Source organism: Bubalus kerabau, chromosome 4 (genome assembly GCF_029407905.1).
Source record: "Bubalus kerabau isolate K-KA32 ecotype Philippines breed swamp buffalo chromosome 4, PCC_UOA_SB_1v2, whole genome shotgun sequence".
Taxonomy (NCBI): domain Eukaryota; kingdom Metazoa; phylum Chordata; class Mammalia; order Artiodactyla; family Bovidae; genus Bubalus; species Bubalus kerabau.
The window spans coordinates 89,657,889-89,673,632 of record NC_073627.1 but is presented as its reverse complement, the minus strand read 5'-3'; the positions used below and the strand labels follow the sequence as shown (position 1 = coordinate 89,673,632).

Sequence of the window (15,744 nt, the reverse complement as noted above, 5' to 3'; positions counted from 1 at the left end):
AATCATAAGAAATAATAGTTTTCTAAAATCGAAAGAAGACATAAGTCCTCAGACTGGAAGTACAAAGTCTTAAACTGAATATATAAAAATAAATCCACATGTCGCCACTAGAATGAACCTGCAGAACATCAAAGAAAATAAGAAGACTTTTAAAGCTCTCAGATAGCAGGCTTTTCCTTAGCTGCAATCAATGCCAAAAAATAACAATACTATCTTCAGGGCTCACCGGAAATAACTGTCAATCTGCGATTTTATGCCCTAACAACCTTTCAGTTGTAAGACAAAAAGAAGTCCTTTTCACCATTCAAAAACTTGGAGTATTTACCACTTACTGATCCTCACAACGGGAACTATTAAATGATTTACCTCAAGAAGAAAAATGAACCCAGAAGGAAGAAACAAAACAGCACACACACAAACATGCACACCTCAAAATAACTATTTATTTTGAATTTTTAAAAGTACAATAGAAGCTGTGAACTCAATAAAAAGATGGGGTGGAGGCATCGTTCCTTGGTAGTAGAAGCAGGCTAATGGATCTTGTAATGTTTGACAGGAAGACAGAATTATTACATAGCTAAAGGTTGCTGAACATGGGTTTGGGTGAACTCCGGGAGTTGGTGATGGACAGGGAGACCTGGCGTGCTGCAATTCATGGGGTCGCAAAGAGTCGGATATGACTGAGCGACTGAACTGAATGGAACTGAAAGGTTGGTAGAAAAATGTACCAGTAAATATTGTGGTAAACGTTTAAGAGTAATAAATAAAATGGCAGGAAAACAATCTAGTTTATAAAACAGCAGAAAGAAGAAAAGAATGTGGGTATCTGTCTATGGCCATACCACCCTGAACATGCCCAGTCTCCTCTGATCTCGGAAGCTAAGGAGGGTTGGGCCTGGTTAGTACTTGGATGGGAGAATGTAGGTATCTTATTAGTCTTCTAGAAGAAAGAAGTAAAAGAAAATAAGCAAGAATGAAGAAGGCAATCAGAAAACCTAAAATAAAAAAGGTAGAAGTAAACCCAAATAGGTCAGAACACAAGCAATGTTAAGTATTTTAACTTACCTAATAAAAAATTAAAATGAGAAGCATCAAACTTGAGAAGGAAACCTCAAACCTCTTCTTATTTATAGGTGATGTGATTGCCTACAGAAAATAAGAGTATACAAAGTTAGAATCGGTAAGAGAGCTCAGGAAGAGTTTATACAAACATCTGTCATGTTCCTATGAACTAGTAATAACCAGAGAGAAATATAATAGAATAAAAGTTACCACTCAAAATATCAATTGAATGTGTTTTTTTAATCTTAATGATACATCTAAGAAAAGATATGCTATAATTTTATGGGGAAGACTTTAAAATAGCATTGAAGGACACAGAAACAGACCTGAATAAATTCAGTGATATACCATGTTCACTGATGGAAAGTTTTAATAGCATAGAGATATCAAGTCTTCTCAGATTGATGTGTCAATTCAATTCCACACAAAATCTAACAGAAACTTCCAAGAAATTTTAAAAAGTTAATCCTAAAATTTATATGGAAGAAAAAAGGACAAAAATCACCTGGAAAATTTTGAAAAACAAAATGAGTAGTTGGACCCTATCAAATACCATGATTTATCATAAAGCTATAGGACATAAGTGATCATGATATTTGTGCAAGTGAATAGACAAATAGATCAATGGGATAGGATAGCAAGAACTGAAAACAGATCTGTGTATAGGGGGAAAATGGACTCATTACAATTAGTGGGATAAGATGGATTATTTAATAAATGGTGCTGTGATAATTGGCTACTTATGTACAAAATAAAATTATATCCCTAAGCTACGTCCTAAAAAAAAAAAAAAAAAAAACAATGGGTGGATAAAGATCTAAGTGTGAAAAATAAAAGCTTAAATTTTTTTAGAAGAAAATAGACTGCTTTTATATTTCCAAGCTAGAGAAGAATTTCATAATAACTGTACCCCTAAAAAGTACAAAACCTAAAAGGAAATATAGATAGATAAATTTGACTTTATAAAAACTTTAAACTTTTGCACATGAAGAGACACCACAAAGTAAAAAGTCAAGTCATATACAGGGAGAAGGTATGAGCAAAATTAACCCAAAAGGAAAAAACCCAAAATACATAAAGAACTCCTGTTACCGAACCAGTCTGCTCACCTGCTCAGTAAAGCCGATCTACTGACACCACGCTGTGGTGAAGGAAAGTGCAAGTTTATTGCAAAGATCAACCAAGGAGCGAGACAATCTGGAGTTGGCATCATCAACCTGGACCCACCTGGCCTGGGGCTTGTGGGCAGCATACAGTTAACTTCTTACACCTTGTGGGGATTTCACTAGCTGTAAAATAACTCAAGGATGTGGCTCAGAATATTATCTCTACCCCTTAGGGAGGAACTAAAGGTCCTTGATTTTGTTTAACGGCTAAACTACTAATATTTGTCTTGCTTGACTGTTTTCTTTTGTTTCTGCATTTTCTCACTTTTCTGATTAAATCTGTGCTTCAGAACTCAGGAAAGACCTAGGAAGCTAAAAGTTTTTCTACAAACAAGAGGCACGGGGAGGACATAGGAGTGGGAAGGGGGTGGTCTGTGGACCAGAAGGCCCCATGGGGTCCTGTTTAATTATATTCCTAGAAGTTACCAAAAAGAACAAAAGGCAATGCATTATGAATGGTCAAGTTACAAAAGGGAAACATTACAGATTCACAAACATGAGGAGTTGCTCAATTTGAGTCATAATCAGAGCAATTCAGTTTACAACACTAATGATATAACCAATTTGCAACCATAAATTTAATAAAAATTAAAGTCTGAAAACAATAATAAGTATCCCCATTCATGGCAGGTGATAAAACCATACCTGGCAGAAAAATAAATCAGTAAAAACTGTTTTGCAAAGCCAGGTAGTATCTTCCAATGTAGATGCTGTGCATATCCTTGGCAATTCCTCTTCTAGGCAAATCTCAGAACGGTGTTTCTAAAACTTGAGGTTTTCACCCATTAACAGATAATGAGATCAATTTTAGTAGGCAATGAACAGAATGGAGGGGGAGGAGGAAGAGAAGAGAGGCTAGAATAAACACATTTAGACTTTGACTCATCCATGAATGTGTGTGTGTGTGTGTGTGTAGATGAGGGATATAATTTTGCTTTATTTTCTACATAAACAGCCAATTATTCCAGCACCATATATTGAATACTCTATCTTGTCCCCACTAATTCAGTAAATTAATGAAATCAATTTAGTGGGAATAAACAGAAGGAAGGGGAAGGGGGGAGGGGGAAGAAGGGGAAAGGGAAGACGAAAGATGAGGGGAAGGGAGCGGAGAGGGGAAAGAAACATCAGAATATATCACAGGTTGGTAGGTGAAGTCAGTACTGGCGGTGCCCTGCCCAGATCCCTTTTACTGGGCGAGCACACTCACCCCACCTGCTCTATTAGCTGCTAACTGCGCACACCTGCACTCTTACCGCGACTTGCCAGTAAGCGGAGAGGAGCCTCTTTACCTGGACAAGTCTGGGCAGTTGCCCCGCCCCATCCCCACGCCCCCCAGGTGGCCAGCAGCCAATGGCTGACGCATGAGGGGTATAAAAGCCAGACTCGCCCCCGGCATGGTTAAGCAAACTTGCGGTGCCATTTGTAGCTCAGGTTTTTATGTTGGGTTAAACGGAGGCTGCTGCTGCTAAGTCACTTCAGTCGTGTCCGACTCTGTGTGACCCCATAGATGGCAGCCCACCAGGCTCCCCTGTCCCTGGGATTCTCCAGGCAAGAACGCAGGAGTGGGTTGCCATTTCCTTCTCCAATGCATGAAAGTGAAAAGTGAAAGGGAAGTCGCTCAGTCGTGTCCGACTCTTAGCGACCCCATGGACTGCAGCCCACCAGGCTCCTCCGTCCATGGGATTCTCCAGGCAAGAGTTCTGGAGTGGGGTGCCATTGCCTTCTCCCTAAACGGCGGCTAGTTTTTTAGCAGAAACCGCATCTTTCCTAAGCTTCTTCGTCCCCTCTCGTCTTTCTCACACCAGCGATACTGTCTCAAACTCAAGCTCTGCTGTTCGGGAACCTGACCTTAGGCCTAAAGGGGGGGTGGTAAGTGCTTTTAAGGGTGTGTGTAGGGTGTGTAGGTGAGGTCTGAGTGGCCCAGTGGGTAAAGAATCCCCCTGCAGTACAGAAAACACAGGAGACGTGGGTTGAATCCCTGGATTGAGAAGATCCACCGGAGGAGGGGCATGGCAATCCACTCTAGTATTCTTGGCAGGAAAATTTCATGGACAGGAGCCTGGCGGGCTGTAGTCCATAAGGCTGCAAAGGCCACTGAGCACACACACACATGTAGGTGAGAAAGGTTATGATGTAAAATAGGGTCTTAAAGGTTTAAGCGCTTCTGCTCCAGAATCTTGTAAATGTTCATGCGCAAGGAGATAGGGACAAGAGTGTCTGTTGTGAAAACTCGAGTGTAATCTGCTACCAGTAAGAGGACAGATAAAACATGTGTGAAAATAACAAACCCCTTGCTCATGTTAGCCTTAGTCCACGAAGGACTAAAGGTTGAAGAAACTTGGGAAATTTCAGCCTTTATGAGGTGGCACTGGGTGATTCTGATATTTTTTATGCTTCTCTTTTCTACACTTCTCTCTTTATTTGAAATATTTAATGAACAAGATAAAAGCCCTAATCCTCACTTACTTGCCCACTCACCTTCTCTTATACACCCCCATGGATAAATGAGGAAGCAATGTGTTTCCCACTCTGATAAGTTATGTAAGTTTCTCTTGTTCTTTATTCTAAGGATACACAGGAGAACTAGGTTATACGGAGGCTCAATAAACTCCTGGTCTTTACAATCAGCTGATACTCTCAATTGCCATGGGGCTGGGGTTATTGTTTAATTGTGGTTCTTGTTTACTCAAGTCTTTCATGAAGTAAGAAAAATACGTGGGAAGGAGAATTGGAAGGAGAAAGTCAAGTGAGAAGGCAAAAGAAACCGTGAATCTCATAGTTTCAGTGAGAACGCCATGGTTTAACATGGGGATGGTTTATTTCCTTGCAGTTCCTAAGGGTGAATCGGAACCACTTGGGAGAAAGCCCCTGTGGTCAACTATATTTTTGACTGCAGGTGATTTCCTTTTTTGATTCTGCTTTTTGAATGCCTAAGGAAATCAAGGAAAAGCTGACATTCCCTCCCTTACCAATTGTAGCTTCTCATGCCGCAGTTCCACGAGGAGTAGAGGCTTCCCATTTTTCTATGTAGAAGCTCCCAATAAATGCATATTTTATTCCAGCTCATTTTGGAGTCTGGTGAAACATATGGGAAATTTGCAGGAGATTGAGTCCATCAGCCAGGCATCAATCTGGAATGATTTGTGGCCATGTACATATAAAGAGACCATAGTTGTCCGCTAACTGCATACATATGGCATCCGGGAATATAAACTCACAGCCTTTGCCTTCAAAACCACATGCTACCCAGGGAGGTAGAAGTGTGGTTCACAACATGTGGGTTGTGACCTGGAGGAGTCTGCCAACTTTTGGCAGGTGGGCAGCTAGAGATGAATTGTGTGCCTACTGCAATTTCCTTTCTTTGAGGTTCCCTTGGGTGTACACATGCACATACTCTCTAGGCCATAATGTATACCTGGAGTGGAGCTGGAGCAATGCTGATGAAGACTTGGACCAATACATATACATATTCCTGTCTCGTCATTTTGTGGGCACATTCTTCCATCTGTCTTTATTTTAAATACATTACAGATACATGTTTATATATTTCATGGACCTATGCAATTTTTGTAATCTCTATCAACCATGTGTGTGTCTTACAGCCCCTATGGGGAAACCTGACCGTCTGCAAATAGGTATATCTAGCCAGGGAGGTGGGATCTGACTAACATCAGGGAAATAATTTAAGACTAGAGTATTTGTTCTAATTTTGAATTAACAGGAGTAACGGGTGTGGGGGAGGCCCTACTTGAATAGTGGTCTTTCTTATTCTTGAATCAGAAGCAAATTTCCCAAATCTTTTCTAATCAATGAATTTTATTGTTCATTCTATAAATCCAATATCCACAGTAACTTCATCTTAGCACTGTAATAAAGTGAGTCCCTTTTAGACTATTTGACTCAAGTTGGTTCTGAATGGCTTGAAATGTTGCCTCTTTGCAAATGGTCAGATTTTCATATATGCTATGACACAGTCAATTGCTTTAAAATATAAATATGGTATGTTGACTCTGCTGCTGGAGTCAATTAAATATTTTAGCTGCACATTGCCAATGAAAATCTTTGGTTTGTTTATGGTTTCTTTGGTATGTGATGGTGGTAACCTCACTCTTCTTCAGGCTTGTGATGCTCTAGTAACCTGGCAAAGTGGTCCATATCTATTTGCATCATCTTTCTGGTGTTTTAGTAACCATTTAGCCATGAAAATATTTAATGACAGCTCAACCCCTTGAGTTGAAGGTCTCGTAAACTAATGCACAATCTTTTGCAAGCCTACACATTTCGAAGAAATGGCCTGAGCAGAATGAATTAAAGATGACTGCTGCAGAAGTCAACTATGTTTCTGTAATGCACTGTAACAAAAATAGTGTCTGCTACACCCTTCCAAGCATGGCCATCAGCATAGCCTTAGGGCATTCCAGAACAATCTAGGCAGCCAATTATGTTCAATAATCGCCTGAGCTCAGACCCAAAGACTTGATCTCTTAATGTGATTGCCTGAAGTTTTCCCACGTCTCTATTGGGATAACTGCTTCATCCATGTCTCACACTCGTGGCCCAATTAACACTCGGGATTGTGTGGTATGCAGTGTGTGTTTTTTCCTAAAACTAGTCTCAAAAATTTGCACCCCATCCACCATGAAAACAACCTGTGCCATTTTAGCTATTTGGAATTCAAGTCTAGAATTTTTTCCAAATGGGACCTTCACTTCCCTCTACAAATGGGCTTCCGCAATGGCTCAAGCAGTAAAGAATCTGCCTGTCAATGCAGAAGACATGAGTTCAATCCCTGGGTTAGAAAATTCTCCTGGAGGAGGGCACGGCAACCCACACCAGTGTTCTTGCCTGAAAAATCCCATGGACAGAGGAGCCTGGTAGACTACAGTCACAAAGAATAGGACTTGACTAAGCATGCATGCACATTCCCTTTACAAAATCAAAGGGCCCGAGGAAGTCAGTCTTCCATAAAAACAGGTTATCATTCCCCTCCCCCCACATCTTCATCTCTTGTAGCAAAAAGAAATGCAAGAAGCTTTGACATGACAAAATCCTTCACTTCTATATTCTAAGTTCACAAATTTTCAAACCTTATGCACAAATTCTTTTAGTCACAGGTCTTGAACAAATGGAATTTGCAACTGCTTTGACCTAGTGTCTCCACAACTGGAAGATATGCTGAACTGTGTTTTCCAAAGATCAGACCTTATGGCTTGAAGTCAAAGGCCTCAGATTTCCTTTTCTTCTCTTCTGCAAGACACTAGCTTTTCTCCAGCTCTTGCTCTCAGGTACAGAGCACGGACTCGGGTAGGAGGCTCACAAATGCATCAGCTGTGCCTACAGTTTACTCAGTTTCATGTATGTAAGCACCCAGAGCAGGAAAATTGATGGTGGAGTATGAATTCCCAATTATGGGAGTACACAATCAAATTTAAAAAAAAGAGGGGAAACATTAGTGTGGAGAACAAAGAGGACAAGATAACTCAATCTTCCCAGGTGTGCAAGTGGTAAAGAAACCACCTGCCAATGCAGGAGACATAAGAGACACGGATTCAATCCCTGGGTCAGGAAGATCCCCTGGAGGAGGGTATGGCAACCCACTCTGGTATTCTTGCCTAGAGAATTCCATGGACAGAGGAGCCTGGCAGGCTATGGTCCACAGGGTCGCAAAGAGTCAGACACGATTAAAGTGACCTGGCAAGCACCAGGGAGCTCAAGTGGAAGGGGTAGGCTGGTTTGCGGGAGGATGGGCACCAGAAGTGATGATTTCCTCAGATGCTCCCTACTATAGCCCTGAGAGGGAAGGAGAGAGAATATCATCCTCCCTGATCCAGGAAGGGATTGAAGCCTAGACTACAAGCAGATAGGCCCCAAACTCTTGTTTACCCACCAACCCCACGTGTAGCTGGAAGCACACAGAAGAGAGACCTCCTTCAGAGGAAGGAGAGATGATAGTGAGGCTGAGGCTGCTCACTCCAGGGAAGGGGCAGCTGTTAGCACTCCATGCAGGATGAGGCACTGTGGGGCCTGTAGCATGTGGATTCTTCCAGAAGGCCCCAAGGCCACCAGCCAGAACCAGTCATCCCTGAGAATGCAGATTTCCATGGAGTCATGGAAGAAGATACCTGCTTTGGGCCAAAGAAAGGAATTTAGCAAACCCGAAGAACCTGGAGGCAGGTGATAAAGGGGCAATTGTCATAAGCTATGTTATTTCTCTCCTTGCTCTTTTGTAACCCCCACCATGTCTTCCCTGGAGGAAGACATGCTATTGACATTTATTTCTTTTACATCACCATAGCTCTTCACGTGCCTTGAGTCTATGCAAAGCTTCTTAACTTGACTAGAAGTAATATAGCACAGTGGTTAGAGACTGATGACCAAGGTTCAAATCCAGACTCTGCCACTCAATAACTTACGTATTATGTGAACTTGATGAATTGCCTTAGCTTCTTTGTGCATTGATTTTTTTTTTCTTTTAATTCTTGTTTAAGTAATTGAAGACACAGTGCTCACACCCACCTCAGAACTTTAGGGGAAGGATGAACAGACTAATAGACATAAAGAACTAAAATAGTGTCTGGCCCATGTTAGACACTCCATAAACACTATGTACAAGTTTTTACTTGTTTAAATTGGAGGCCCTTGAGTAAAAAGGGCCTCATAAAAGAAACTTCATTCACACAATAGACTGAAAATGTCAGGCCCTGGGCAAGCGTCTAGAGATAAAAAAATAATTGTGCTATGCAATTCATGACTTTGTCAACATCTTCCTGCAACAGTTTACCATCTTAATTTCCTAATCTTATGCTCTTTTTCTTCCCTTTTTAAAAACTTTTTGCAATACAATATTAATCACAGTGAATAAACTTGGATTTTTCATGATTTTTCTTTAATATTGGTCACTTGCATACTCTATAGACTTCCCAAGGGCAGGATCTGGGATCTGTCTATTGTTGTATCCCCACTGTCTAACCCAAAATCACATATGAGATGCTCAATGAAGGTTTGAGTGAAAAAATGAGGCAAGAGGAGAAATTATCATTTTCCAGAAGTTCTCACTAAAACTCAGCACAGCGACAGAGACAGGTGGTAAATGTTAAATATCTTACCACCAGCAGTGATGATGTGCTTCCTGAGAGTAAACCACATGCTTCTCTGTGCTACAGAAGTCATTTCTCTGAAAGATAACATGGAAACCCTGCTACTCCATCTTCAGGTTACTTCCTCATCCGAAACCAGGAAATGTGGCATCTTGGTAGCCAAGCAGATAACTTACCCTCAATTTAAATATTCAAGAGAGGATACATAGATACTATTTTAGTAGGAGACAGAGGAGAATGTATCTGAAATAAGTGTTCTCATTATACATGGATGGCTGTTTATTGATTTCCAAAAATCTTTATGCCAGTGTGTTGAAAGGGAAAGGATCATGAAAGTAAGCACTCTGCATAAACCACAGGTTGTGAATCAAAAATTTTCAAAGATAAATTTTTCTCTGCACTTATTTCTCTGCCAAAAGGATGGCCACTTCTCTTGTCCATATCCACTGTCACGTTTGAGAAACACAGAGCCAAGTTGAATCTCAACCAATCATGTCTGGGCTTTCCGGCCAGCAAATGCTGAATTTACAATCGTGTACTCAGAAACCCCTGAATAATTGAACTAAAAAAAGACAGCAGCATCCTGAATAATTGAAAGGATTCTGCTGCATAAAATCAGTCTTCTCCAGCCCTGAAAAGTAGAATTGTTTTCACCTCCTGTGGGTGGAACTGTTTGCATAGTGGGTCACAGCAGGGAGCTTGTTGGGGCACTGGTACCAGCCGGTGGGGCGATTATGCTATCTGAAAGGTATGCGCCTGAGATTTCTTAATGATGGCTGCCTGCTTGTTTAGTCCTGCAGGTAATCAAGGATGGTTACGGGGAAACGTGAGCCAGATCAATGAGGGATAGAGGAGGTGGGGACAGACAACCACAGCAAGCCCGCAAAGTGAGGTGTGCCTCACGTTGTCAGGCAAAGCTGGAGACTGAATCACAAAAGCCAGAGGCTCAGAGGAGCCCTCCAATCTGGGGACTCAGGGTTGGAGGGAACCCCCAAGTTATGCCTTTGGCTGACTTCTGCTTTTGTGATCCTGAAAAATTTGAAAAGGCAACCTTTCAGGAAGTGGTTCATTCATTCATTCACTCATGTATTTATGCTTTATTGAGCATAAAGTATAATCTTATATATATTGGCCATTATCTTCCACAATAATGATGGCCCCCATTTAACAAGCACCTTCTAGGTGCCAGGCACTGTGCTAAGTGAAAGTAAGTAGTATTATCACTGTTACAAGAGAAACTGAGACGCAAAAAGCTTCAGTAGCTTCCCTATGGTGATGCGGAGGTGGCAGAGCTGGGACCCAAGTCTTTCTGACATCAGAGTCCTTGTTTCCTGCTTCACAATGCACCACCTTCCTCTTGAAGGTTTTTCTGAGGATTTCTAGCTGATGACTAGAAGCTAATTTGTTAGAAGGAGGGGAAGAAAAGGGAGGGATGAATTAGGAAGATGTGAGAACATCAACTAGTGAAGACCAGAGAAACCCTGTGTTGGGAATGATTTGCTTTTCTGTTTATTCACCTGGCACTGAAAAGAAGTCAGGCTTTTATTCAATAATTGTTAGTAAGACTTGATCTTAGTAGCCTTCACATAGTTCTGGGGAATAATCCAGACCTTTGTTCTGATGAATGACTTAGCCCTATCTTGGTGAGGAGGGTCCTCCTTGTTCCCCAGACAGAAGTCATCTCATAGCTCCCATCAGATCAGATCAGATCAGTCGCTCAGTCGTGTCCGACTCTTTGCAACCCCATGAATTGCAGCACGCTAGGCCTCCCTGTCCAGCACCAACTCCTGGAGTTCACTCAGACTCATGTCCATCGAGTCAGTGATGCCATCCAGCCATCTCATCCTCTGGCGTCCCCTTCTCCTCCTGCCCCCAATCCCTCCCAGCATCAGAGTCTTTTCCAATGAGTCAACTCTTCGCATGAAGTGGCCAAAGTACTGGAGTTTCGGCTTTAGCATCATTCCTTCCAAAGAAATCCCAGGGCTGATCTCCTTCAGAATGGACTGGTTGGATCTCCTTGCAGTCCAAGGGACTCTCAAGAGTCTTCTCCAACACCACAGTTCAAAAGCACCAATTCTTCGGTGCTCAGCCTTCTTCACAGTCCAACTCTCACATCCATACATGACCACAGGAAAAACCATAGCCTTGACTAGACGAACCTTTGTTGGCAAAGTAATGTCTCTGCTTTTGAATATGCCATGGTGTAGTATAATTTTGAGTTGCAGACGTAAGAGTTAGATGGTTCTGGAAGGCCATGCTCCTAGGGTTCATTGATCAAAATACTCCAGAAGGCTTGGATGAAGGTGACCTCGCTGCTCCATGACTCAAGAGCCATCTCGGCCTCATGGAAGATCCAAGGGCCCCAGGCTGGAAACAGAAGTGTGGGTGGTCCAGCTGAGCCTTAAAAACAACAACAACAACAAAAAGAGGCCTGCTCCTGACTATGCAGACCCAAGTGCATTTATGAGGTTCGACACCTGTCAAGTGCTTGGATACTTTCACGTGTTAATTCACTTCACCCTCACACTCACTCCAGGAGGCTGGGATATTTCTCATATGTTATAAATGGGGGAAAAAATGAACTCAAGAAGTGTAGCATCTCATTCATGGCCGGGCACCCTTTACGCAGAAAAGTTGAAAATGCAGGCCCGCACACCCAGCAGCTTGTCCTTTTTACAGACTGAGAGCCCCTTGAAGTCATCTGTATCCACATGGAAACATCCCTTAGACTGGACTTCTGAGTGCCTTGTTCCAGCCCCTCACCCCAGATCCAGCTGAAGGTGAGGTTGACGAAAGGGGTCATGTTCTGGAAACTCATGACTATGGAAATTACACATGAAAACTAAGCTAGTTAGATGATAAAGCAGTCTATGCTTTAGGTGTGGTCTGGGGTACAAGCACATTCCTAACAAGGATACAAATGCAGGGCCCCAGTTGGCCCCCTTTTCTCTCTCCTCAGGCTGCTTCTGGCTCTGAGGGGCCCTTGCCTGCCTGCCTTTGGACACTCAGTTGTGCACGTCCAAGCTCTGTGCAAGTGCCACTCAAACAGCCAAATCCTGGAAGTGGGCTGGGACTAGGGTTGCCAGAAAACATACAAGATGCAGTCGAACCAGAATTTAGATAAATAACTTTTTAGCATTACGCATGTTCTAAATATTTCATGGGACATAATTATACTAAAAAAATTTGCTGTATCTAAAATTCAAATTTAATTGGTCAGCCTGTATTTGCTACCTCTAGCAACTCCAGCTAGGACCCCTTGGTGAGGGAGTTCCAGGAGACTAGGCATCCAGTGTATAGCCTAAAATGAAAGGGGGGCAGGGGGGCAGCAAGGCGTCCCTGGGTAGCAGAACTATCCAGTTTCCCAGACTTTTTGCCTCCCAGGAGGGGCCCTCTCAAGCCTGGAGCCTGGGGTAGGGATTCCTGGTGCCCAGATCTAAGAGCAGTCTGGTAGTCTTGGAAAGCCAGCACATGGAGGGGAAAGGCCTTCAGCTATAAAACAAAGAGACTGGGCTCCACCATGAGCCCTGGGCAAAATCACGTTCTCTTTCTGAGCCTCAGTTATCTGAACTGTGTATAGAATGGAGGCTTTCCTGGATTCCTATTTGTCAGAAACCTAGCCTGTGCTCAACACTTAGTAGGTCTCAATACACCTTCAAGGGAAATCCCCGGTGGCTTAGAAGGTAAAGCGTCTGCCTGCAATGTGGGAGACCTGGGTTCAATCCCTGAGTTGAGAAGATCTGAGAAGGAAATGGCAACCCACTCCAGTACTCTTGCCTGGAAAATCCCATGGACGGAGAAGCGGCCCCACTCCATGGGGTCACAAAGAGTCAGACAGGACTAAGCAACGACACATTTGTAAAGGGAGATCAATGCTAGGAGAATGCTGTGAGTTTTTCTGCTTCCTGCTTTCTGTTAAGTTGATTGACCTCAGCTGAGCTGGGAAAAGGTATCATATCAATGTTTCCACTGCTTATACCTGGATTAGGAACAATCACTCTCTGCTCAATGTAGCAGCCAATGAAGCTCAAAGAGAGAGAGACTGGGGCTAAGTTTTCCAGGAGAGCTGAGGGCTTATTCCATTCCCCACCTGCCTTCACTGTTCCTCAACATCTATATCTGGGCTGGTAGGTAGGTGAGGCACTGTCGTTTCCAAGGGGAGCGGGGAAGGCAAGTAACAGAGCAGACACCTTGCCTGGCCTGAGGGGCGTGAAGTTGTTACTCACTTACCTCACAGACTTGTCTTCTGTCTTGGGTGGAGCCAGCCAGACTTCTATGAGAATTTTAGCCCTTTTGTTGTAACTCAGGGCTGCAGGGCTGCACACAAAGGGAGCCCGAGCAAACTCACCCCCAGGCAAAGTGCTCAATGTTTGAGGAGAGAGGCAAATGAACTTGGACCATCATGAAAGCTAAGACTCTTTTCTTAATTTCAGTCTCATTCCTAACCACCACTCCATGGAATCTGACTCAGGGTATCTTTCTGTTTAAAAGTCCAGAGTAAGAAGTAGGGGGGTGAGGGTGGTAACGACAAGGTGGCTCAGAGTCAAAATGATCAGCTTCCTTTTTAACTTGGGTGATTTAATGGGAGTAGAATTTGTTTGAACTTTAAGGCATCCAGGTTTCTTTCTTTTGCAGACTACAAGAGTTTAAGTTGACTAGGGGCTGAAATGACCTTGTTTAGGGGCTTGGACTGTCCCCAGGACCATTGTGGTTCTGCATTTTGATGCAAGCAGATGAGATGGTACAGGGTGGGTGGGGGTTCCCAGGAAGAGGCATTACCCAGAGTTCAGATGGAGATCTGTCAGTTGAGGTGATAACACTTCTCCAGCCCCTTCTGCATCTCTGAGGGTCTCGTGTAACCAGATGTAGAGCCTTTGTCCCTGAAAGACCATTGCACGAATCACCTCTCTGCCACATCCAGGTACATTCATGAGTCTTCATAAAAAGTGAAGCTGCTTTTCCCTCCTTCCTCTCCTCCCTTCAGATCCACCCTTCTCCCAGAAAAAGGACTCTTCCTTCAACTTTGTTACAGTAATAAAGAAAATATAAAAATAATAAAGTGCAGATATCTTAGCTAATAAAAACCATACGTCTTTAGAACCCCCACCACCACCTGTAAGGACACATAACCGCTTTGCTCACCTGATAATAATACTGAGGGGGGGTTTTTTTTGGCCCTATTCATGTTAGTGTCTATGAGAGTGACTGTTTAGACAAATACTTGGCTTTTCAGGCAGGAAGAGAAGGGGCAACGAAGGATGAGATGGTTGGATAGCATCACCAACTCAATGGACATGAATTTGAGCAAACTCCAGGAGATGGTGAAGGACAGAAGCCTGGCGTGCTGCTGTCCATGAGGTGGCAAAGCTTTGGACACAATTTAGGGACTGAACAACAACAACAAATACTTTTCAGCTTGACTGAGTTTTGAAATCAAATAATTAAGCACCTACTACAAGTAATAAAATAAGTTGCCAATTATTTTGGCAAGTTGCCAATGCAATTTAGCAAATATTTTGACCGCTAGGGCAGTGGGTAGCATGATGATCAAGAGCAAATCCTGACTCCACCACCTACTAGTTGTGTGATCTTGAGCAAGTTACTTTAATCCCTTCAAGCCCAGCTCCCTTACAATATGAATTACGAAAACACTGCTTCATTGGGTTGTTGTGAGAAATCATGTGTGTTAAGTAGCCATCACAGTGCCTGGCACTATTGACTGGTAAAGGAATAAGGATAATCATGTGGTTTCTGTCCTTTAAGGAGCTTACTACCCTGAGTGAGAATAAAGGAAGAAAATTGCCACCTCTCTTGGAAAAGGATGTACTACTGTGCTCAGTAGGTATATTAATCAGGATTTTTCAAAGAAACATAGCCAACAGGAATATACAGACAGAGGGAAGTTTGTTTTTTTTTTTTAATGAGGACTAGTTAATGCCATCAGAGAGGCTAAGAAGTCCCATTTTCTATCTGTAAGCTGAAGGCCTGGGAAAGCCGGTGGTGTGGTTCAAGTCCAAATCTGAAGGCCTGAGAACCTGGGCAACTGGTGGTATGTAAGTTCTGGTCAGAGTCCAAGGGCCCAAGAAATGTGGAAGCCAATAGTGCAAGATCCAGACCAAGTCTGAAAGTCCAAGAACAGGAGCACCAATGCCCAAAGGGGATTGAAAATGCCCCAGCTCAAGCAGAGAGCAAATTCCCCCTTTCACTGTCTTTTCATTCTATCAGGCAGATAGGATACCACCCACCCACACTGGTGAAGGTGATCCTCTTTACCCAGTCTACCTATTCAAATAAACCACTATCACACACACACACACACACACACACACACACACAACACTATCACACATATACCCAGCAATTATGTTTTACCAACTATCTGGGCATCCCTTAGCCCAGTTGAACTGACACATAAA

General features: G+C 42.8%; 1 long non-coding RNA gene across 2 annotated transcripts; it reads right to left on the bottom strand.

Moving 5' to 3' along the window:
* Positions 1 to 423: 423 nt before the first annotated feature.
* Positions 424 to 3,424, bottom strand: LOC129649948 (uncharacterized). 2 transcript variants are annotated; one of them, XR_008713447.1, is made up of 4 exons: positions 2,874 to 3,424; positions 2,172 to 2,203; positions 1,066 to 1,146; positions 424 to 703 (listed from the first exon to the last, which is right to left on the bottom strand). It is a non-coding gene; the product is annotated as an uncharacterized LOC129649948 (long non-coding RNA). The 2 variants fall into 2 exon arrangements; XR_008713448.1 differs by lacking the exon at positions 2,172 to 2,203 and having other exon boundaries at positions 2,874 to 3,422.
* Between the last annotated feature and the right edge of the window lie 12,320 nt (positions 3,425 to 15,744).